This window comes from Lagenorhynchus albirostris, chromosome 10 (assembly GCF_949774975.1).
Source record: "Lagenorhynchus albirostris chromosome 10, mLagAlb1.1, whole genome shotgun sequence".
Classification (NCBI taxonomy): domain Eukaryota; kingdom Metazoa; phylum Chordata; class Mammalia; order Artiodactyla; family Delphinidae; genus Lagenorhynchus; species Lagenorhynchus albirostris.
The window spans coordinates 36,929,055-36,952,743 of NC_083104.1; the positions used below are offsets into that span (position 1 = coordinate 36,929,055).

A 23,689-nucleotide genomic window follows, 5' to 3' on the forward strand; every position below is an offset into this window, starting at 1 on the left:
CTTGTATTACCTGTCCACTTCCCTTCTGTCAGAGACATATCCGAACTCAGAGTGGAAAGACAGGGCACTTGGGTGCCGTTCCTCCAGTGAGGTCCATCCACATCCTTTCTCATTATCAGTCACACAGGAGGGCAGGAGGGACCATGGCAGGATAGCTCCATACAGCTCTCTACTGTCTCTCAGACTTAGCACTTCCTGTCTTCCCTGGATTCAAGTTTCAGTACCTCAGTGTGCCATAGGAAACTAGAGAGACTAGATGAATCTAGAAAGCAGTAAAATAAAAAACAATCTTAAAATTAATTAAATAGAAAACAAAAATGAGTGGTGGAAGATAAATTTAAAAGCTGATATTTTTCAAATTACTTTCAAATTACTGCCTCTGTGCTGGGTCTCAGAGCGTGTGAGATTTTTCATGAGTGCTTTAAGAACAGTCTCTGTTTCCCACAGCCCTCCAGCTTTCCCCCACACAAGCCCCGCTGGACTTCAAAGCCAGAAATTCTGGGGGCTCATCATCCCGGTGCAGGATCCCCAGGCGAAGGAGCCCTGTGTGGGGCTCAGACCCCTCACTCCTTGGGGAGAACCTCTGTAATAATTATTATCCTTTTGTTTGTGGGTTGTCACCCTGGAGTGCGGGTCTTGACTATACTGACTCCATTCCTCCCACCCATCTCGTTGTGGTTCCTTCTTCATATCTTTAGCTGTGGAAAATCGTTTCTGCTAGTCTTTAGGTCATTCTCATAGATAGTCGCTTTGTAAGTAGTTGTAATTTTGGTATTCTTGTGGGAGGAGGTGAGCTCAGGGTCTACCTACTTCACCATCTTGGTCACATCTTCAGATTAGCATTTCTTAATGTTTATTGCCTGAGTTATTTATTACTATGATTATTTCTAAGCAGAGAATTTCTTTTTTAAAAAATTTTTATTGGAGTATAGTTGATTTACAATGTTGTCTTACTTTCAGGTGTACAGCAAAGTGAATCAGTTATATATATATATATATATATATATATATATATACACACATACATATATATATATATATACACCTACTCCTTTTTTTTTTTTAAGATTCTTTTCCCATATAGGCCATCACAGAGTATTGAGTAGAGTTCCCTGTGCTACACAGTAGGTCCTTATTATCTATTTTATATATAGTAGTGTGTATATGTCAATCCCAATCTCCCAATTTATCCTCCCCTCCCCCTTATCCCCTGGTAACCATAAGTTTGTTTTCTACATCCGTGACTTTTACCTCTTTTTTTTTAAATTCCACATATATGCGATATCATATGTTATTTGTCTTTCTGTGTCTGACTTACTTCACTCAGTATGACAGTCTCTAGGTCTATCCATGTTGCTGCAAAGGGCATTATTTTGTTCTTTTTTATGGCTCAGTAATATTCCATTGTATATATGTACTATATCTTCTTTATCCATTCCTCTGTTGATGGACATTTAGGTTGCTTCCATGTTCTGGCTATTGTAAATAGTACTGCAATGAACATTTGCGTGCATGTATCTTTTTTTTTTTTTTAAGATTTTCTTGATGTGGACCATTGTTAAAGTCTTTACTGAATTTGTTACAATATTGCTTCTGTTTTATGTTTTGGTTTTTTGGCTGCAAGGCATGTGGGATCTTAGCTCCCCAACCAGGAATCGAACCCACACCCCCTACATTGGAAGGCAAAGTCTTAGCCACTCAACCACCAGGGAAGTCCCCGCATGTATCTTTTTTTTTTTTTTTTTTTTTTTTTGCGGTACGCGGGCCTCTCACTGCCGTGGCCTCTCCCGTTGCAGAGCACAGGCTCCGGACGCGCAGGCTCAGCGGCCGTGGCTCACGGGCCCAGCCGCTCCGCGGCATGTGGGATCTTCCCGGACCAGGGCACGAACCCGCGTCCCCTGAATCAGTAGGCGGACTCTCAACCACTGCGCCACCAGGGAAGCCCGCATGTATCTTTTTGAACTATGGTTTTCTCCAGGTATATGCCTAGGTGTGGGATTGCTGGGTCATATGGTAGTTCTATTTCTAGTTTTTTAAGGAAAATCCATACTGTTCTCCACAGTGGCTGCACCAATTTACAGTGCCACCAAAAGTGTAGGAGGGTTCCCTTTTCTCCACACCCTCTCCAGCATTTATTGTTTGTAGATTTTTTGATGATGGCCATTCTGACTGGTGTGAGGTGATACCTCATTGTAGTTTTGATTTGCATTCCTCTAATAATTAGTGATGTTGAGCACCTTTTCATGTGTTTTTTTGGCCATCCATATGTCTTCTTTGTGGAAATGTCTATTTAGATCTTCTGCCCATTTTTTGATTGGGTTACTTGTTTTTTTGACATTAAGCTGCACAAGTCGTTTGTATATTTTGGAGATTAATCCCTTGTTGGTTGCTTCGTTTGCAAATATTTTCTCCCATTCTGAAGGTTGTCTTTTTGTTTTGTTTATGCTTTCCTTTGCTGTGCAAAAGATTTTAAGTTTAATTAGATGCCATTTATTATTTTTGTTTTTTATTTTCATCACTCTAGGAGGTGGATCAAAAAAGATCTTGCTGTGATTTATGTCATACAGTGTTCTGCCTATGTTTTCCTCTAAAAGTATTATAGTGTCCGGTCTTACATTTAGGTCTTTAATCCATTTTGAGTTTATTTTTGTGTATGGTGTAGGGAGTGTTCTAATTTCATTATTTTACATGTAGCTGTCCAGTTTTCCCAGCACCACTTATTGAAGAGACCGTCTTTTCTCCATTGTATATTCTTGCCTCCTTTGTCAGAGATTAGGTGACCAAAAGTGTATGGGTTTATCTCTGGGCTTTCTATCCTGTTCCATTGATCTATATTTGTTTTTGTGCCTGTATCATACTGTTTTGATTACTGTAGCTTCATAGTATACTCTGAAGTCAGGGAGCCTGATTCCTCCAGCTCCATTTTTCTTTCTCAAGATTGCTTTGTCTATTCGGGGTCTTTTTTGTATCCATACAAATTGTAAAATTTTTTATTCTAATTCTGTGATAAATGCCATTGGTAATTTGACAGGGGTTGCACTGAATCTGTAGATTGCTTTAGATAATATAGTCATTTTCACAATATTGATTCTTCCAACCAAGAACATGGTATATCTCTCCATCTGTTTGTGTCATCTTTGATATCTTTCATCAGTGTCTTATACTTTTCTGAGTACAGGTCTTTTGCCTCCTTAAGTAGGTTTATTCCTAGGTATTTTATTCGTTTTGTTGTGATGGTAAATGGGAGTGTTCCTTTAACTATTTTTTCTAATTTTTCACTGTTAGTGTATAGGAATGCAAGAGATTTCTGTGTATTAATTTTGTATCCTGCAACTTTACCAAATTCATTGATCAGCTCTAGTAGTTTTCTGGTAGGGTCTTTAGGATTATCTATGTATAGAATCATGTCATCTGCAAACAGTGACAGTTTTACTTCTTCTTTTCCAATTTGGATTCTTTTATTTCTTGTTCGTCTCTGATTGCCGTGGCTAGGACTTCCAAAACTATGTTGAATAACAGTGGTGAGAGTGAACATCCTTGTCTTGTTCCTGATCTTAGAAGAAATGCTTTCAGTTTTTCACCATTGAGAATGATGTTTGCTGTGGGTTTGTCGTATATGGCCTTAATTATGTTGAGGTAGGTTCCATCTATGCCCACTTTCTGGAGAGTTTTTATCATATATGGGTGTTGAAGTTTGTCAAAAGCATTTTCTGCATCTATGGAGATGATCATATGGTTTTTATTCTTCAATTTGTTAATATGGTGTATCACATTGATTGATTTGCGTATATTGAAGAATCCTTGCATCCCTGGGATAAATCCCACTTGATCATGGTGTACGATCCTTTTAATGTGTTGCTGGATTCTGTTTGCTAGTATTTTCTTAAGGATTTTTGTGTCTATGTTCGTCAGTGATATTGGACTATCATTTTCTTTTTTTGTGATATCTTTGACTGGTTTTGGTATCAGGGTGATAGTGGCCTCGTAGAATGGGCTTGGGAGTGTTCCTTTCTCTGCAATTTTTTTGGAAGAGTTTGAGAAGGATAGGTATTAGCTCTTCTCTAAATGTTTGACAGAATTCACGTGTGAAGCCATCTGGTCCCGGACTTTTGTTGTTGGAAGATTTTTAATAACAGTTTCAATTTTATTACTTGTGATTGGTCTATTCCTATTTTCTATTTCTTCCTGGTTCAGTCTTGGAAGGCTGTACCTTTCTAAGAATTTGTCCATTTCTTCCAGGTTGTCCATTTTATTGGCATATAATTGCTTGTAGTAATCTCTTATGAGCCTTTGTATTTCTGTGGTGTCAGTCGTAACTTCTTTTTCATTTCTAATTTTATTGATTTGAGTCCTCTCCCTTTTTTTCTTGATGAGTATGGCTAAGGGTTTATCAATTTTGTTTATCTTATGAAAGAACAAGATTTTAGTTTCACTAATCTTTTTTTTATTGTTTTCTTTGTCTCTATTTCATTTATTTCTGCTCTGACCTTTATCATTTCTTTCCTTCTACTAACTTTGCGTTTTGCTTGTTTTTCTTTCTTTAGTTCCTTTAGGTGTAAGGTTAGGTTGTTTATTTGACATTTTTCTTGTTTCTAGAGGTAAGATTGTATTGCTATAAAGTTCCCTCTTAGAACTGCTTTTGCTGCATCCCATAAGTTTTGGGTCAACGTGTTTTCGTTGTCATGTGTTTCTAGGTATTTTTAATTTCCTCCTTCATTTCTTCAGTGATCCATTGGTTATCTACTACCATATTGTTTAGCTTCCACGTGTTTGTGCTTTTTACAGTTTTTTTTCCCCTGTAATTGATTTCTAACCTCATAGCGTTGTGGTTGGAAAAGATGCATGCTATGATTTCAATTTTCTTAAATTTACTGAGACTTGATTTGTGACCCAAGATGTGATCTATCCTGGAGAATGTTCTGTGTGCACTTGAGAAGAAACTCTATTCTGCTGATTTCGGATGGAATGCCCTATAAATAACAGTTAAGTCTATCTGGTCTAACTAAATGTAAGGCCATACACTATAAAACTCTTAGAGGAAAACATAGGCAGAACACTCTATGACATAAATCACAGGAAGATCCTTTTTGACCCACTTCCTAGAGAAATGGAAATAAAAACAAAAGTAAACAAATGGGACCTAGTGAAACTTAAAACCTTTTGCAAAGCAAAGGAAAACATAAACAAGACGAAAAGACAACCCTCAGAATGGGAGAAAATATTTGCAATTGAAGCAACTGGCAAAGGATTAATCTCCACAATTTACAAGCAGCTCATGCAGCTCAATATCAAAAAAACAAACAACCCAAACCAAAAATGGGTTGGATAAATAGACATTTCTCCAGAGAAGATATACAGATTGCCAACAAATAAATGAAAGGATACTCAACATCACTGATCATTAGAGAAATGCAAATCAAAACTACAATGAGGTTATTACCTCACTCCAGTCAGAATGGCCATCATCAAAAAAATCTACAAACAATACAATCCTGCAGCCTGTGGAACAAAAACCACATTCATAGAAAGATAGACAAGATGAAAAGGCAGAGGGCTATGTACCAGATGAAGGAACAAGATAAAACCCCAGAAAAACACCTAAATGAAGTTGAGATAGGCAACCTTCCAGAAAAAGAATTCAGAATAATGATAGTGAAGATGATCCAGGACCTTGGAAAAAGAATGGGGGAAAAGATTGAGAAGATGTAAGAAATGTTTAACAAAGACCTAGAAGAATTAAAGAACAAACAAACAGATGAACAATACAAATAACTGAAATGAAAAATACACTAGAGAGAATCTATAGCAGAATAACTGAGGCAGAAGAAGGGATAAGTGCCCTGGAAGACAGAATGGTGGAATTCAATGCCACGGAACAGAATAAAGAAAAAAGAATGAAAAGAAATGAAGACAGCCTCAGAGACCTCTGGGACAACATTAAACACAACAACATTTGCATTATAGGGGTCTCAGAAGGAGAAGAGAGAGAGAAAGGGCCAGAGAAAATATTTGAAGAGATTATAGTCAAAAACTTCCCTAACGTGGGAAAGGAAATAGCCACCCAAGTCCAGGAAGCACAGAAAAACCCAAGGAAAAACCCACGCACGAAAAACCCAAGGAGAAACACACCGAGACACATAGTAATCAAATTGGTAAAAATTAAAGACAAAGAAAAATTATTGAAAGCAGCAAGGGAAAAACAATAAATAACATACAAGGGAACTCCCATAAGGTTAACAGCTGATTTCTCAGCAGAAACTCTACAAGCCAGAAGAGAGTGGCATGACATAGTTAAAGTGATGAAAGGGAAGAACCTACAACCAAGATTACTCTACCCTGCAAGGATCTCATTCAGATTCATGGAGAAATCAAAAGCTGTCCAGACAAGCAAAAGCTAAGAGAATTCAGCACCACCAAACCAGCTCTACAACAAATGCTAAAGGAACTTCTCTAAGTGGGAAGCATAAGAGAAGGAAAGGACCGACAAAAACAAACCCAAAACAATTAAGAAAATGGTAATAGGAACATACGTATCAAAAATTACCTTAAACGTGAATGTATTAAATGCTCCAAACAAAAGACAGGCTCGCTGAATGGATACCAAAACAAGGCCCATATATATGCTGTCTACAAGAGACCCACCTCAGACCTAGGGACACATTCAGACTGAAAGTGAGGGGATGGAAAAAGATATTCCATGCAAATGGAAATCAAAAGAAAGCTGGAGTAGCAATACTCATATCAGATAAAATAGACTTTAAAATACAGAATGTTTCAAGAGACAAGGAGGGACACTACATAATGATCAAGGGATCAATCCAAGAAGAAGATATAACAATTATAAATATATATGTACCCAACATAGGAACACCTCAATACATAAGGCAACTGCTAACAGCTATAAAAGAGGCAATCGACAGTAACACAATAATAGTGGGGGAGTTTAACACCTCAATTACACCAATGGACAGATCATCCAAACAGAAAATTCATAAGGAAACACAAGCTTTAAATGATACAATAGACCAGATAGATTTAATTGATATTTATAGGACATCCCATCCCCAAACAGCAGATTACACTTTCTTCTCAAGTGCGCACGGAACATTCTCCACGATAGATCACATCCTGGGCCACAAATCAAGTCTCAGTAAATTTACAAAAATTGAAATCATATCAAGCATCTTTTCTGACCACAATGCTATGAGATTAGAAATCAATTACAGGGGAAAAAAACATAAAAAACACAAACACACGGAAGCTAAACAATATGTTACTAAATAACCAAGAGATCACTGAGGAAATCAAAAAATACCTAGAGACAAATGACAAAGAAAACACGATGATCCAAAACCTATGCGATGAAGCAAAAACAGTTCTAAGAGGGAAGTTTATAGCAATATAAGCTTACCTCAAGAAACAAGAGAAATCTCAAACAATCTAACCTTACACCAAAAGGAACTAGAGAAAGAAGAACAAACAAAACCCAAAGTTAGCAGAAGGAAAGAAATCATGAAGATCAGAGCAGAAATAAATGAAACAGAAACAAAGAAAACAATAGCAAAGATCAATAAAACTAAAAGCTGGTTCTCTGAGAAGATAAACAAAATTGATAAACCATTAGCCAAACTCATCAAGAAAAAGAGGGAGAGGACCCAAATCAATAAAATTAGAAATGAAAAAGGAGAAGTTACAACAGACACTGCAGAAATACAAAGCATCTTAAGAGACTACTACAAGCAACTCTATGACAATAACATGGACAACCTGGAAGAAATGGGCAAATTCTTAGAAAGGTATAACCTTCTAAGACTGAACCAGGAAGAAACAGAAAATATGAACAGACCAATCACAAGCACTGAAATTGAAACTGTGATTAAAAATCTTCCAACAAACAAAAGTCCAGGACCAGATGGCTTCACAGGTGAATTCTATCAGACATTTACAGAAGAGTTAACACCCATCCTTCTCAAACTCTTCCAAAAAACTGCAGAGGAAGGAACACTCCCAAACTCATTCTATGAGGCTACCATCACCCTGATACCAAAACCAGTCAAAGATACTACAGAAAAAGAAAATTACAGACCAATATCACTGATGAATATAGATGCAAAAATCCTCAATAAAATACTAGCAAACAGAATCCAGCAACATATTAAAAGGATCGTACACCATGATCAAGTGGGATTTATCCCAGGGATGCAAGGATTCTTCAATATACGCAAATCAATCAATGTGATACACCATATTAACAAATTGAAGAATAAAAACCATATGATCATCTCCATAGATGCAGAAAATGCTTTTGACAAACTTCAACACCCATATATGATAAAAACTCTCCAGAAAGTGGGCATAGATGTAACCTAGCTCAACATAATAAAGGCCATATATGACAAACCCACAGCAAACATCATTCTCAATGGTGAAAAACTGAAAGCATTTCCTCTAAGATCAGGAACAAGACAAGGATGTTCACTCTCACCACTATTATTCAACATAGTTTTGGAAGTCCTAGCCATGGCAATCAGAGAAGAAAAAGAAATAAAAGGAATACAAATTGGAAAAGAAGAAGTAGAACTGTCACTGTTTGCAGATGACATGATACTATACATAGAGAATCCTGAAAATGCCACCAGGAAACTACTAGAGCTAATCAAAGAATTTGGTAAAGCTGCAGGATACAAAATTAATGCACAGAAATCTCTTGCATTCCTATACATTAATGATGAAAAATCTGAAAGAGAAATTAAGGAAACACTCCCATTTACCATTGCAACAAAAAGAATAAAATACCTAGGAATAAACCTACCTAGCGAGACAAAAGACCTGTATGCAAAAAACTATAAGACACTGATGAAAGATATCAAAGATGATACAAACAAACAGATATACCATGTTCTTGGATTGGAAGAATCAATATTGTGAAAATGACTATACTACCCAAAGCAATCTACAGATTCAATGCAGTCCCTATCAAATTAGCAATGGCATTTTTTTTACAGAACTAGAACAAAAAATCTTAAAATGTGTATGGAGACACAAAAGACCCCGAACAGCCAAAGCAGTCTTGAGGGAAAAAAATGGAGCTGGAGGAATCAGACTCCCTGACTTCAGACTACAAACCTATAGTAATAAAGACAATATGGTACTGGCACAAAAAGAGAAATATAGATCAATGGAACAGGATAGAAAGCCCAGAGATAAACCCACACACCTATGGTCAACTAATCTATGACAAAGGAGGCAAGCATATATAATAGAGAAAAGACTGTCTCTTCAATAAGTGGTGCTGGGAAAACTGGACAGCTACATGTAAAATAATGAAATTAGAACACTCCCTAACACCATACACAAAAATAAACTCAAAATGGATTAGAGACCTAAATATGAGACTGGACACTATAAAACTCTTAGAGGAAAACATAGGAAGAACACTCTTTGACATAAATCACAGCAAGAACTTTTTTGATCCACCTCCTAGAGAAATGGAAATAAAAACAAAAATAAACAAATGAGACCTAATGAAACTTAAAACCTTTTGCAAAGCAAAGGAAAGTACCCACATGACAAAAGGACAACCCTCAGAATGGGAGAAAATATGTGCAAATGAATCAACGGACAAAGGATTAATCTCCAAAATATATAAACAACTCATGCAGCTCAATATTAAAAAAACAAAGAACCCAATCCAAAAATGGGCAGTAGATCTAAATAGACATTTCTCCAAGAAGACATACAGATGGCCAAGAAGCACATGAAAAGCTGCTCACCATCACTAATTATTAGAGAAATGCAAATTAAAACTACAATGAGGTATCAACTCACACCAGTTAGAGTGGACATCATCAGAAAATCTACAAACAACAAATGCTGGAGAGGGGGTGAAGAAAAGGGAACCCTCTTGCACTGTTGGTGGGAATGTAAATTGATACAGCCACTATGGAGAACAGTATGGAGGTTCCTTAAAAAACTAGAAATAGAATTACCATATGACCCAGCAATCCCACTACTGGACATATACTGAGAGAAAACCATAATTCAAAAAGACACATACACCCCAATGTTCATTGCAGCACTGTTTACAATAGCCAGGTCATGGAAGCAACCTAAATGTCCATCGACAGATGAATGGATAAAGAAGATGTGGTACATATATACAATGGAATATTACTCAGCCATAAAAAGGAATGAAATTGGGTCATTTGTAGAGATGTGGTTGAATCTAGAGACTGTCATACAGAGTAAGTCAGAAAGAGAAAAACAAATATCGTATATTAATGCATATATGTGGAACGCAGAAAAATGGTACAGATGAACCGGTTTACAGGGCAGAAATTGAGACACAGATGTAGAGGACAAACGTATGGACACCAAGTGGGGAAAGCGGTGCGGGGTGGTGGTGGTGGTGGTGTGATGAATTGGGAGATTGGGATTGACATGTATACACTAATATGTATAAAATGGATAAGTAATAAGAACCTGTGTATAAAAAAGCAAATAAAATAAATTCAAAAATTCAAAAAAAAAACCTATAAGACAATCTACAAACAATAAATGCTGGAGAGGGTGTGGAGAAAAGGGAACCCTCTTCCACTATTGGTGGGAATTTAAATTGATACAGCCACTACGGAGAACAGTATGGAGTTTCCTTAAAAAACTAAAAATAGAACTGCCATATGACCCAGCAATCCCACTACTAGGCATATACCCTGAGAAAACCATAGTTCCAAGAGAGACATGTACCACAATGTTCATTGCAGCACTATTTACAATAGCCAGGACATGGAAGCAGCCTAAGTGTCTATCAACAGGTGAATGGATAAAGAAGATGTGGCACATATATACAATGGGATATTACTCTGCCATAAAAAGAAATGAAATTGAGTTATTTGTAGTGAGGTGGATAGACCTAGAGTCGGTCATACAGAGTGAAGTAAGTCAGAAAGAGAAAAACAAATACTATATGCTAATATATATGGAATCTAAAAAAAAAAAATGGTTCTGATGAACCCAGGGGCAGGACAGGAATAAAGACGCAGATGTAGAGAATGGGCTTGAGGACACGGGGAGGGGGAAGGGTAAGCTGGGACCAAGTGAGAGAGTGGCGTGGACAGATATACACTACCAAATGTAAAACAGATAGCTAGTGGGAAGCAGCCACATAGCACAGGGAGATTAACTCAGTGCTTTGTGACCACCTAGAGGGGTGGGATAGGGAGGGTGAGAGGGAGACACAAGAGTGAGGAGATATGGGGATATATGTATATGTATAGCTGATTCACTATGTTATAAAGCAGAAACTAACACACCATTGCAAAGCATTTATACGCCAATAAAGTTGTTAAAAAATGTCTATCTGGTCTAATGTGTCATTTAAGGCCTGTGTTCCTCTATTAATTTTTTTTTTTTTTGTGGTATGCGGGCCTCTCACTGTTGCGGCCTCTCCCGTTGTGGAGCACAGGCTCCGGACGCACAGGCTCAGCGGCCATGGCTCACGGGCCCAGCCGCTCCGCGGCATGTGGGATCCTCCCAGACCGGGGCACAAACCTGTGTCCCCTGCATCGGCAGGCGGACTCTCAACCACTGCGCCACCAGGGAAGCCCCCTCTATTAATTTTATGTCTGGATGATCTGTCCATTGATGAAAGTGCGGTGTTAAAGTCCCCCACTATTATTGTGCTACTGTCGATTTCTCCTTTATGGCTGTTAGTATTTGTCTTATATATTGAGGTGCTCCTATGCTGGGTGCATATATATTTACAATTGTTATATCTTCTTGGATTGACCCTTGATCATTGTGTAGTGTCCTTCTTTGTCCCTCATAAGAGTCTTTACTTTAAAGTCTATTTTGTCTTATATGAGTATTGCTACTCTCACTTTGTTTTGATTTCCATTTGCATGGAATACCTTTTTCCATACCCTTACTTTCAGTCTGTATGTGGCCCTAGGTCTGAAATGGGTCTATTGTAGACAGCATATATATGGCTCTTGTTTCTGTATGCATTCAGCTGGTTTATGTCTTTTGGTTGGAGCATTTAATCCATTTACATTTAAGGTAGTTATCGATATGTATGTTCCTAGTGCCATTTTCTTAATTGTTTTGGGTTTGTTTTTGTAGGTCTTTTTTCTTCCCTTCCTCTTTTGTTCTCTTCTCTTGTGTTTCTTGTCTAGAGAAGTTCCTTTAGCATTTGTTGTAAAGCTGGTTTGGTGGTGCTGCATTCTTTTAACTTTTGCTTGTCTGGAAAGCTTTTGATTTCTCCTTCAAATATGAATGAGAGCCTTGTGGGTAGAGTATTCTTGGTTGTAGGTTTTCCCCTTTCATCGTTTTAAATATATCCTGCCACTCCCTTCTGGCTTGAAGAGTTTCTGCTGAAAAATCAACTGATAACCTTATGGGGATTCCCTTGTATATTATTTGTTGCTTTTCCCTTGTTGCTTTTAATAGTTTTTCTTTGTATTTAATTTTTTTTTTTTTTTTTTTTGCGGTACGCGGGCCTCTCACTGCTGTGGCCTCTCCTGTTGCGGAGCACAGGCTCCAGACGCACAGGCCCAGCAGCCACGGCTCACGGGCCCAGCCGCTCTGCGGCATGTGGGATCCTCCCGGACTGGGGCATGAACCCGCATTCCCTGCATTGGCAGGCAGACTCTCAACCACTGCGCCACCAGGTAAGCCCCTGTATTTAATTTTTGTTAGTTTTATTGATATGTGTCTCAGAGCATTCCTCCTTGGGTTTATCCTGTATGGGACTCTGCATTTCCTGGACTTTGATGACTATTCCCTTTCCCATGTTAGGGAAATTTTTGACTATAATCTCTTCAAATACTTTCTCAGGCCGTTTCTCTTTTTCTTCTTCTTCTGGGACCCCTATAATTTGAATGTTGGTGCATTTAATGTTGTCCCAGAGATCTCTGAGACATTTCTTTTCATGTTTTATGCTTTTAAAAAAAATTTTGGCTGCACTGCACAGCTTGTGGGATCTTAGTTCCCAAACCAGGCCCTCAGCAATGAAAGTGTGGCATCCTAACCACTCAACTGCCAGGGAATTCCCTCTTTTGTCTTTACCCTGTTCCATGGCAGGGATTTCAACCATTCTGCCTCCAGGTCATTTATCCGTTCTTTTGCTTCAGTTATTCTGCTATTGATTCCTTCTAGTGTATTTTTCATTTCAGTTATTGCTCATCTCTGTTTGTTCTTTAGTTCTTCTAGGTCTTTGTTAAAATTTTCTTGTATCTTCTCGATCCGCCTCCATTTTTTTTCTGAGATCTTGGATCATCTTGACTATCATCACTCTGAATTCTTTTTCATGTAGATTGCTTATCTTCTCTTCACTTAGTTGTTTTTGTAGGTTTTTATCTTGCTCCTTCGTCTGCAACATATTTCTTTGTCATCTCATTTTGTCAAACTTACTGTGTTTGTGGTCTCCCTTCCACAGGCTGCAGAATTGTACTTCCTCTGGTGCCTGCCCCCTTGATGGGTGAGGTTGGTCCAGAGGCTTGTGCCATTTTTCCCTTGATAGGGGGTTTGATTGGTGTTATAGTGATCAGAGCCTGCCCTAGAAATTGATCAGGGCCTCCCCTTTGCTCTGTGGTTGTCACTGACCTGTCAGGGGTGGGGTCTGCTCCCTAGCTGTTGGGGTAGAGGCCCAAAGATCTATTTCTTAGCTGTGATTCTGATCTGCAATGTGAGATATGTGGAACTGGAGCACTCCCACTGGGAGAGAAGCCACTGTGTATTTCTCCTCTGAAGCTGTTTACCTGTGAATATGCTCTGTTGTATCCCCTTCTGCCCATTGTGAGGGCTCACAAAGTATATTGTTGGCACTGCTCTCAGTCCCACCTTAACTGTGGGTATGCCGGCGATCAGCCCTGTTGACTCTCACGTGTTGTTTTCACCTGGCCACCGGCGCAGGTCCACTGAGGTCAGGTCCCAGGACTGCAGTAGTTGTACACCTGTACCCACTGTGGGAGCTAAGGAGGCAGCGCAAACTCTGGTCTGGCCCAACCCCCATGAGTACATGCCCAAAGAGCCCACAGCTGCTAAAGCCAGACCCGTTGCGGCTGCAAGAGCACTTGTCCTTTCGGATGTTTCACAGGCGCTGAATTAGGGAAGGCATCAGTGGAGGTGTAACTCTGCAGTTTGTGCAGCTGCAAGGAGAAATTTCAGCTCTTCTTCCTTAGTCACACAGCCCCTGGGGATCAGCTGTGGTTTCAGCCCCTCCTCTGGGCAGATTTCCTAGTGGGGGTAGTTATCCACATCCTCCTGGGACAGCAGAGCAGGTCCTGACACCCACTGGTGAATTTCCTAGTAGTGAGAGCTATTCGTGCCCTCCTGGGACAGCAAGGTAGGTCCTGTGGCCCGCTGGCAGAATTCCTAGTTTCGGGAGCTGTCCACACCCTTACAGGTCAGCAGGGGCGGGTTCTGTGACCTGCTGGCAGAATTCCTAGTTTTGGGAGCTGTCCACGCCCTCCTGGGTCAGTAGGGGTGGGGCCTGGTGTCTGCCTGTGGGTCTGGAAGAGGCAGCCAGTGCCCACCTCTGGAGCCCAAGACGGTGGTGGCTTCTCGCACCTGCCCCCAGAACTCCTGTAGGTGGTGTCCTGTTGCCTGGGAGCACTCACAGGGATAGAAGTTCTTATGGTGTTCCCTCTCCTCTTCTCATGCGCCTCTCAATAATGGTTCCTTGCCTCTCTGGTGGGCCCAGGCTTCTTCCTAGTACACCCTCAGTTGCTGTGGCCCAACCTTTTCAGGCTCTTTCTGCACCTAACCCTGGTCCTCTCTCTGGGCCTGAGCTTAGGAGTCTGAGCTTTAGTACCTGACCCTCAACCTCACTAACAGAGGAGTATCTCAGGTTTGAGAGTGCAGGGTGGGGGTGCTGACCCTCTGTGCAGGTTAGTCTCCATTTTGCCTTTCACAAACCAGTTGCTGCTTCCCCTTTTAGGCTCCAAAACTCCCCCTCTGTCTTAATTTCTCCACTTGCGAGAAACCTTCCCACGGTGCAGGAAACTTTCCTCCTTCACAGCTCCCTCCCCAGGGTGCAGCCCTGTCCTGATTCCTTCTTTTTCTTTTTCCTTTTGTCCTACCCAGTTACGTGGAGGTTTTCTTGTCTTTTCGGACATCTGAGGTCTTCTGTCGGCATTCAGTAGCTGTTCTGTGTGAATCATTCTGCTTGTAGATCTATTTTCAATGTTTCTGTGGAGGGAGGTGAACTCTACTTCCTATCCCTCGGCCATTGTGATTGAGCAGTGACTTTCTAATACCTTAATTCTTCCTACATATATTAGTTGCTTTCTAAGGAAGATACTTCTCTTCTCATTAAATTTTTCATTTATTAATTTATATCGGTGTGAACTGATGGGTTCCTATTTAATTCTATAGGTTATAATCTGCTATCATCATAATTTTGGTGCTCAAATTGACCCAGATTTGGCCACTGGGAGCCCTTCAGCCTGGCTTCTGCATTCTTTTGACATGTCCCCCTCACTTTTGATTATTTCTTACATCAAGATATTACAGACTTGGAAGAAATAGAAAATATATATTGGTCTTTGCCCCTAGACCCTGGCACAGAGCTCCTGAAAACCTTGTAATTTCTTTCTTTTTTTTAAATTGTGAATAATATTTTATTTAGTCATTTTTGTTTACAACTGAAACTATGGGAATTCAAAATTAATATACTTACCCATGAACTTCTTATAGACACCAGAAAATGTTTCAACTTTGTATTGCACATTGTTCTGCTGTGCTTTATCCAAATGAACCTTTATGAGCCAGCTGCCATCCAGTTTCTTGCGGATTCTCTTGCCCACAATCTCACTTGGGAAAACCAAGTCCTCCAGGATCACATCATGCACGGCTGTCAGAGTGCAGCTCCTGGGATGCTTGCTTATTTTTTGTATGGCTTTTTCGAGTTGGCTTAGGCAGAATTCTCCTCTGAGTGACAAAGACAACATGTCTCCTGCTGAACTTCTTCTCCAACTCACACAATAGCTGGACCTGGAGTTTCTGGAAAGATTTCAATTGAGGAATGAGAACAAAGGTTATAATAGCTTTCCGACCACCACTAACTTCAATGTCCTTGGCAATTTTGATGTTCAGCTCTCGCAGCTGGGCCTTGAGGTCCAAGTTCATCTCCAGCTCCACGAGGGCCTGGAAGATTCCAGACTTGAACTCCCAGCTTCTCACAATTGGGCTTCATGACCTTCACACTGGAACTGAACATGGCCTTGACCTTGCCAATGAGGCTAACTAACATTTGTTCCTCACCCACCCCCACATTTGGAGGCCTAGGTCTCAGGAGAGCTCGTTAAATCCCAGAGGCAAAGGGGAAGAGGTGGGAATGGCGCCAGTAGAGAAACCGGAAGAACCACAGAGAAACGGTGGAAGCCTAGAGAGTCCCAGGAAGCACCCTTGTATTTTCTTAAGTGATAACAGCACTAGGAGCATCTTTTGTTCTAATATTTGGTCTTTGAACTGGATCATGACACAGAGCTTCTGAAGTTCTTATAATTTCCTGGATGATAGGCGTGTCCTTTGTTCTAATGAGGTGATTCTGAGAGAGCTCCTGGATGGACTAACGATGAAGGCTGGTCATTGAAAAGATCAATATATAATCAGAGTGTGGAATTTTCAGCTTTACACCCCCTTTTCTTGAGAAGGGAAAGGACTGAAATAGGGTTTTCCAAAAGTGTCAAAAATTAAGTGTTTTGTATGAGTAGTAAAGGAGACACACAGGAGAAAGACTCATAGGAGGCAAAACTGACCGTTTCCCACTCAGAAGGGGAAGAATTGTAGATTTTTCTAACGTAGTGGTATTCCCTAGAAGAGCTGCCACAGTATCACCTGGAAAGTTGTTAGAAATACTCATTCTTGGGAACATGATACACTGAATCAGAAATGGTGAGTGGGGGCTTCCCTGGTGGCGCAGTGGTTGAGAATCCGCCTCCCAATGTGGGGGATACAGGTTCGAGCCCTGGTCCGGGAAGATCCCACATGCCACGGAGCAACTAAGCCTGTGCGCCACACTACTGAGCCTGCGCTCTAGAGCCCGTGTGCCACAACTACTGAAGCCCGTACGCCTAGAGCCCATGCTCCACAACAAGAGAAGCCACCGCAGTGAGAAGCCCATGCACCGCAATGAAGAGTAGTCCCCGCTCGCCGCCAACTAGAGAAAGCCCATGCGCAGCAACGAGGACACAATGCAGCCAAAAATAAATAAATAAATAAATTAAAAAAAAAAAAAAAGAAATGGTGAGTGGGGCCCAGCAATCTGCTTTAATGAGACCCTCCACATCACTGGGACTGTTGATAAAGTTCGAAAAACATTGCCCTATTTCCCTCTTACGTTCAATACCCATGATAGGATCTCTTTATGAGCAGACTGACCACTTTCTTCAGGGGCAGAGCTAAGAGGTTATCTTGGAGTGAAGGCTACCACAGACATGCTTTGCATATGTGGAGTAGAGAGCAAGGGAAGGACCTGACTAGTTCATCTATTCTCCTCATGCAGTTGTTTCATGAATGGCTGATGATTGCCCATGGTTTCCTCCTGCTGACTTGTTGAACTAGGCAAATTACAAAATGCCACATTGGCTCACAGGTGACCAATCCATGATTAGATTCACACTCAGGCCATTCTAATTATAGATGATTAGCTGATTTATTCATTACTCCACAGCACTTCTCTTTTTTACCACACTACACAGCATTACAAGAATGTTCTGGTCTTCTGGGTGCATTAAGTCAGAGATAATCCCATGTTTATTGTAAGAATTTCCTAGGCATACCTTCTGCCAAGTTTCTAACTCAAAAAACAATTTTTGAAAACCCCTTCCTGAAAAGCAACTTACATAAAATTCAATCTCCTTCAAGTGTTTCTTAATTTGCTGAGATCTCCTACTCCTTTGCTACCTGTCTTATTGGCAACCCAACTTCAGTGAAAATGGAGGTTTATTGGCTCACAAAAGTAAGAATTCCCGTAGTATAGTGGGTGGTAGCCTCAGGCATGGCTGGGTCCAGAGGCCCAAAGGAATCCTTAGGACTTAGTCCCTCTCTTTCCATCTTTTGGTTTTACTTTCCTCTGTGTTGGCTCCATTCTCAGCAAGCTATTTCCATGTGGTGTACCCCAGCAGCTCTGGTTTCGTAATTCTTACAGCCAGCAATCCTAGTAGTTCTACCACGGCACCAGAACTAAGTCCCAGTGGCCTGGCTTGCATCATATGCATATCCCTGAACCAATCACTGTGGCCATATACATAAATTATTCCAACATTCTTCTAAGTAGTTGTACATCCTAGGCTGGTGCCTCCATCACCCAGGAGCAATCATGTGGGTGCCCTGCATGGGAATTCTCCACCCATCCTTGTGGAGCTTCTAGGGATGAGGGGTAATCAGGGCTCAGAAGAGCAGAGCTGTGTCTGAGGATGGGCAGGTTAAAGAAAATGATCTCTGCCAGCAATTTACAGATCAGAAAATCCTGTGTGTCAGAGAAACAGCTACAAGGAGACATGACATTATAAGAGTTGACAGAGGAAGGCAGAGACTGAAGGAGAAAGATACTGGGGAACATAAAGAGATAATTATAATTAGAGTGAAAGACAAGATTATGAAGGATAGACAGAGAGGGAGACACAGAGACAGCAATGAAGACCAACAAAGCTAGAGAACAGTATGCCCAGATGAATGGAGACACAATAACAGCTCCTCCTTCCACCACCCAGCACACACACACACACACACACACACACACACACACACACACACACACACACACACTGCCAGAGAGAAATAAAAATTCCAAGAGTCTGAGAAAGACATGTCTTTTGGGTATGAGGGATTTGGGGTGGTTGATGAGAGAACCATTCATTCAGGGATGGTGGGACAGTTGTTTCTAGGGAGAACGATTTGAGTCATGGTAAAGCCACAAATCCAGGGCGTGGATAGAACTGTGTATTCATTCATTACCTAAATATTTACTGAAACAACAAAAAGACAACCACAACCCAATTAAAAATTTTTTTCAAAACTTGAATAGATGTTTCTCCTAGAGAAGATACACAAATGACCAACAAGCACATTGAGATGCCCAACATTACTCATCATAAGAGAAATGCAAAAGAAAACACAATGAGACACCACTTCACACTCACTAGGATGGCTAGAATTTTCTTTAAAAGGAAAATAACAAGAGTTGGCAAGGATATAGAAATATTGGAACACTTGTATATTGCTGATGGGCTGTAAAATGGGGTAGCTACTAAGTATTTATAGTGGCATTATTCACAACAGCCAAAAGGTGCAGACAGTCCAAATACCTATCAAGAGTGGATAAACAAAATGTAGCGTATGCATACAATGGACATATACTCTACTATAAAAAGTAATGAAGTACTGACACATGGTTACAACGTGGATGAACCTTGAAAACATCATGTTAAGTGAAAGAAACCAGACACAAAATATTGCATTATTCCACACTAGGTAAATCTATGGAGACAGAATGCAGATTGGTGGCTGCCAGTGGCTGGAGGAGCAGGTACTGGGGAGTGATTACTTTTTGGGTATGGGGTTTTCTTTTAGGACAATAAAGATATTTTAGAAATTGATATATATAATAGTGGTTGCTTAACACTTTGAATGTACTAAATGCCACTGAATATTATGTGGTTAATATAAAAATGGTTATGTGGATTTCACTTATTTGTGCGATGTGATGGTCAGTCAGGTGAGGCCACATGAGAATAGGAGAGGCATAGGAAACAAGGTTTACTGTACTTACAGATCCTAGAGAAGAGGTCACCACCTCATGTCACACAGGGTCAGAGGACAGGCATCAGGTACTGGGCAAGCGGCAGAAGACAGGGGTGAGAAAAGAACTTTTGCCATGGTCTTTCTTGAAGCAGGAAAGGCAAGGTCGGGCAGGGTAATCAGTTCAGGATTGGCTTGTTTGAGTAATTCGGGTGGGCTCTACGTTATAGGAGTGGTCCCCAGATGCCTGGTACCTGGACCTTGGATCTGGAATCCGGACTTGCGATGATTAAGGCATTGGAATATTGCCCTCTGGGGTGCACAGGCCCGAGAGAGGAGGTAAGGCTCTGGATTGGTTGGTTTGCAAATCATAGGCATGCTCCAGGCTGAGTCCTTTGCCGTCTCAAAGAATTGGCCAGCCCTGGGAGGGGTAGTCTACCCAAGCCAGAAAGGAATGTTCAAAAATGATGTCAAAATGTCATAATATACAGAAAGTTAAAATATATAGCCAATAACATACTGAAAGAGAGAGGGAGAGAGAACCAACTGTTCTAGATCCTGGGAACACAGCACTGAACCTAGAGTCCCTGCTCTTTTGGAGCTCACCTCTCGTGGTGGGGGAAACAGAAAACAGAGAGGTAAGATAACCTTGGTAGGGATGAGGACTGAAATAGGAAAGCAGAGGCAGGAGCTAGAGTATGCAGTAGTGGGAGGGAAAGCTATTTCAATAAGGTGGTCAAATCAAAGGAGGCCTCCCTGGAAGGAACATGGAGCAGAGACAAACCTGAATGGAGTGAGGGCTCCACCTGCAAGAAGACAATCCAAGGAAAGATGGCAGCAAGAGCAAAGCACTGCGATGGGAGGGTGCTGGGGTTTTTTTGATATTAGCAGAGCCACCAGGGAGGTCATTGAGAGAGTGAGATGGGCAAGGCCAGACTGTGTGGGCTTATGTAGTCCCCAGGTGGGTGGGGGCATTTTGGAATTGGTCTAAATTGAATGAGAATGCTCTTGGATTGGAAGAATTAACATTGTTAAAATGGCCATGCTACCCAAAACAATCTACAGATTTAACTCAATCCCTATCAAATTACCCATGACATTTTTCACAGAACTAGAGCAAATAATCCTAAAATTTATATGGAGCTATAAAAGACCCAGGATTGCCAAAGCAATCCTGAGGAAAAAGAACAAAGCAGGAAGCATAACCCTGCTACACTTCAAACAATACTACAAAACTACAATAATCAAAACAACATGGGGACTTCCTTGGCAGTCCAGTGGTTAAGACTTGGCTTCCAATGCCGAGAGTGTGGGTTTGATCCCTGGTCGGGGAGCAAAGATCCCACGTGCCTCGCAGCCAAAAACCAAAACATAAAACAGAAGCAATACTGTAACAAATTCAATAAAGACTTTAAAAATGGTTCACATATGGGAAAAAAAATCTTAAAAAAACCCCCGAAAAACCCATGGTATAGGAACAAAAACAGACATATGGATCATAGGAACATAATAGAGAGCCCAGAAAGAAACCTGTACACCTACAGTCAATTAAATTTCAACAAAGGAGGCAAGAATATATAATGAGGAAAAGACAGTCTCTTCAGCAAGTGGTGCTGGAAAAGTTGGGCAGCCCCATGTAAATCTGTAATAAAATAACTGAGGACATAAAAAAAAACGTAACCCATGAGCCCCCCCCAACAAACTGGGGGCTAACAAATAAGCCAGAGCTATAAACAGTCCTAAATGCTTTGAGCACCCCCCGACAAACCGGGGGCCTACAAAAAAGCATTGAGTGCTTTGGACACTGATCCATAAAATGTCTTCAGTATAATCAAGTAGTGAGAACACAAGGAAATGTCCTTGTGCTACTTCAGTATAATCAAAATAATGGTGAAAACTTTGTGCTGCTTTTGCGCTCAAGGACAAAACACGACATGTTTTCAAAAAGGCCAATTATTACTTGTATAATTAATAAAAACATAGGTGACTGCTCTGACATTTCTAAAATGTTAAAAAAACAAATCTTAAAATGTAAACCTAAATAATACTTTAATAAAAACTACCACAACAAGACAGACGGCGCTGTTTTGCCTGAGCAAACGACAGCTCTCTACTACTGTACTTCGACACAATTCATCTCATGTGATAAGCTTACTTTCGGCCCTGTCATAAAATAAACTACAACATAAATCAATGAAGTTAGAACACACCCTCACACCATACACAAAAATTAACTCCAAATGGCTTAAAGACTTAAATATAAGATGCGACACCATAAAACTCCTAGAATGAACATAGGTAAAACATTCTCTGTACCAGTGTTTTAAGTCAGTTTCCCCAGGCAATAAAAATAAAAGCAAAAATAAACAAATGGGACCTAATCAAACTTACAAGCTTTTGCACAGCAAAGGAAACCATGAGCAAAATGAAAACACAACCATACACCACACTATGAAGGAGTTTCCCTGGAGCTGGCTGACTTGGAAGCTGGGCAACTTCATGTCTCCTACCCATGGCAGACATTACTAATCAACCACAGACCCCAGTCATCCAGCACCTGGCTCTTAGAATCCTCCTTTATATGAGACCCCAGACAACCTCAGAGATGACCTGTGAGATGCACAATATCTGCCATCATTTACCTTGACCCTTCACTGAGACAGTGACCTACTGAAGATTGTCTGAGATCTTGTGACACAGTGTTGGACCACACCCGATCAATTCTTTATTGGGAAGGGGATGCAGTCTGTAATCCAACAGACCTGTGACCCTAGAAAGATCTCAAGCTCAAGTCCTAGTTGGCTTGCTGTGAGTTCATAGCTGCCCCTGAAAAAGCCACGGGTATGGCAATTATGCCAGCGCCAACAGACCTGGATAATGTGGGCAGCATGGAGCAAACGGCAATAACGAAGGCGGATGCGCTACATGCGGACACAAGACTGTAGCCTGACCACTGCCCATTTTTGCTGAGCATAATGATCCAGCACAGCCCGCCGCTTCTTCTCCAGCAGCTCTGCCAGCTTCTGTTTCCACCAGTACATGCTCTGAGGGCCGCGTGCAGCAGCGTCCGGCGCACCAGGGTGCCCCGCCACCAGGCCTGGATCTTTATTGCTTGCAACTCTTTGTCAGAGGGGGGCGCTTCCACTAGGGGATGGGGCTGCAAGGAAAAAGAAGGGACATTCAGGAAACATTCCCGACCCACCTGAGCCCTGGTGTAGCCAGGAAGGGGTCCTGATCCTTTATCAACAATGGCACCTTCCTCAGAAGTTTGTGAGCACTGGGCAGACCACTGGCTGCAGCCAGAGACCAGACAGGTGTCCCGTCTCTGCCACTCTTGGTTAACAGACACATCACAGTTGAACTCTGAGTCTCAGGGTCCTCAACTGTAACATGGGGCACACCTTCCCTAGCTGTCACCTGGTTCCTTGGACCTGGTTGGCCAGTCTAGAACAAGAACACCACGATCTATCGGTCAAAGGGTTATTCTGTTTGGCCTGGGCCTGACCACCTACCTGGGAAGCATATCACTTCCCTTCAGACCTCACCCACAGGCTAGAAAAGGGGCATCCTTTGCTCTCCTTTCATGCCTGACTCCAGCTCCAGTGCACAACCTGCTGTCTCCCTCTGTCAGCTCACAGGATTAGAAGTTTGTGACTTCCTTGGTGGCACAGTGGTTAAGAATCCACCTGCTAATGCAGGGGACACGGGTTCGAGCCCTGGTCTGGAAAGATCCAACATGCCATGGAGCAACTAAGCCTGTGTGCGACAACTACTGAGCCTGCACTCTAGAGCCCATGCTCCGCAATAAGAGAAGCAACCACAATGAGAAGCCTGCACACTGCAACGAAGAGTAGCCCCCACTTGCCGCACCTAGAGAAAGCCCACACGCAGCAACAAAGACCCAACTCAGCCAAAAATAAGTAAGTAAATTTATTTAAAAAAAAGA

At 41.2% G+C, this 23,689-nt stretch overlaps 1 protein-coding gene and 1 pseudogene across 1 annotated transcript in view; both read right to left on the reverse strand.

Annotated features, from left to right (window-relative positions):
- Positions 1 to 23,689, reverse strand: part of IQCF2 (IQ motif containing F2) — a 79,699-nt gene that overhangs the window by 1,887 nt on the left and 54,123 nt on the right. The gene's annotated exons all lie outside the window — the stretch shown is intronic.
- LOC132526956 (small ribosomal subunit protein eS7-like) lies at positions 15,639 to 16,219 on the reverse strand (annotated as a pseudogene).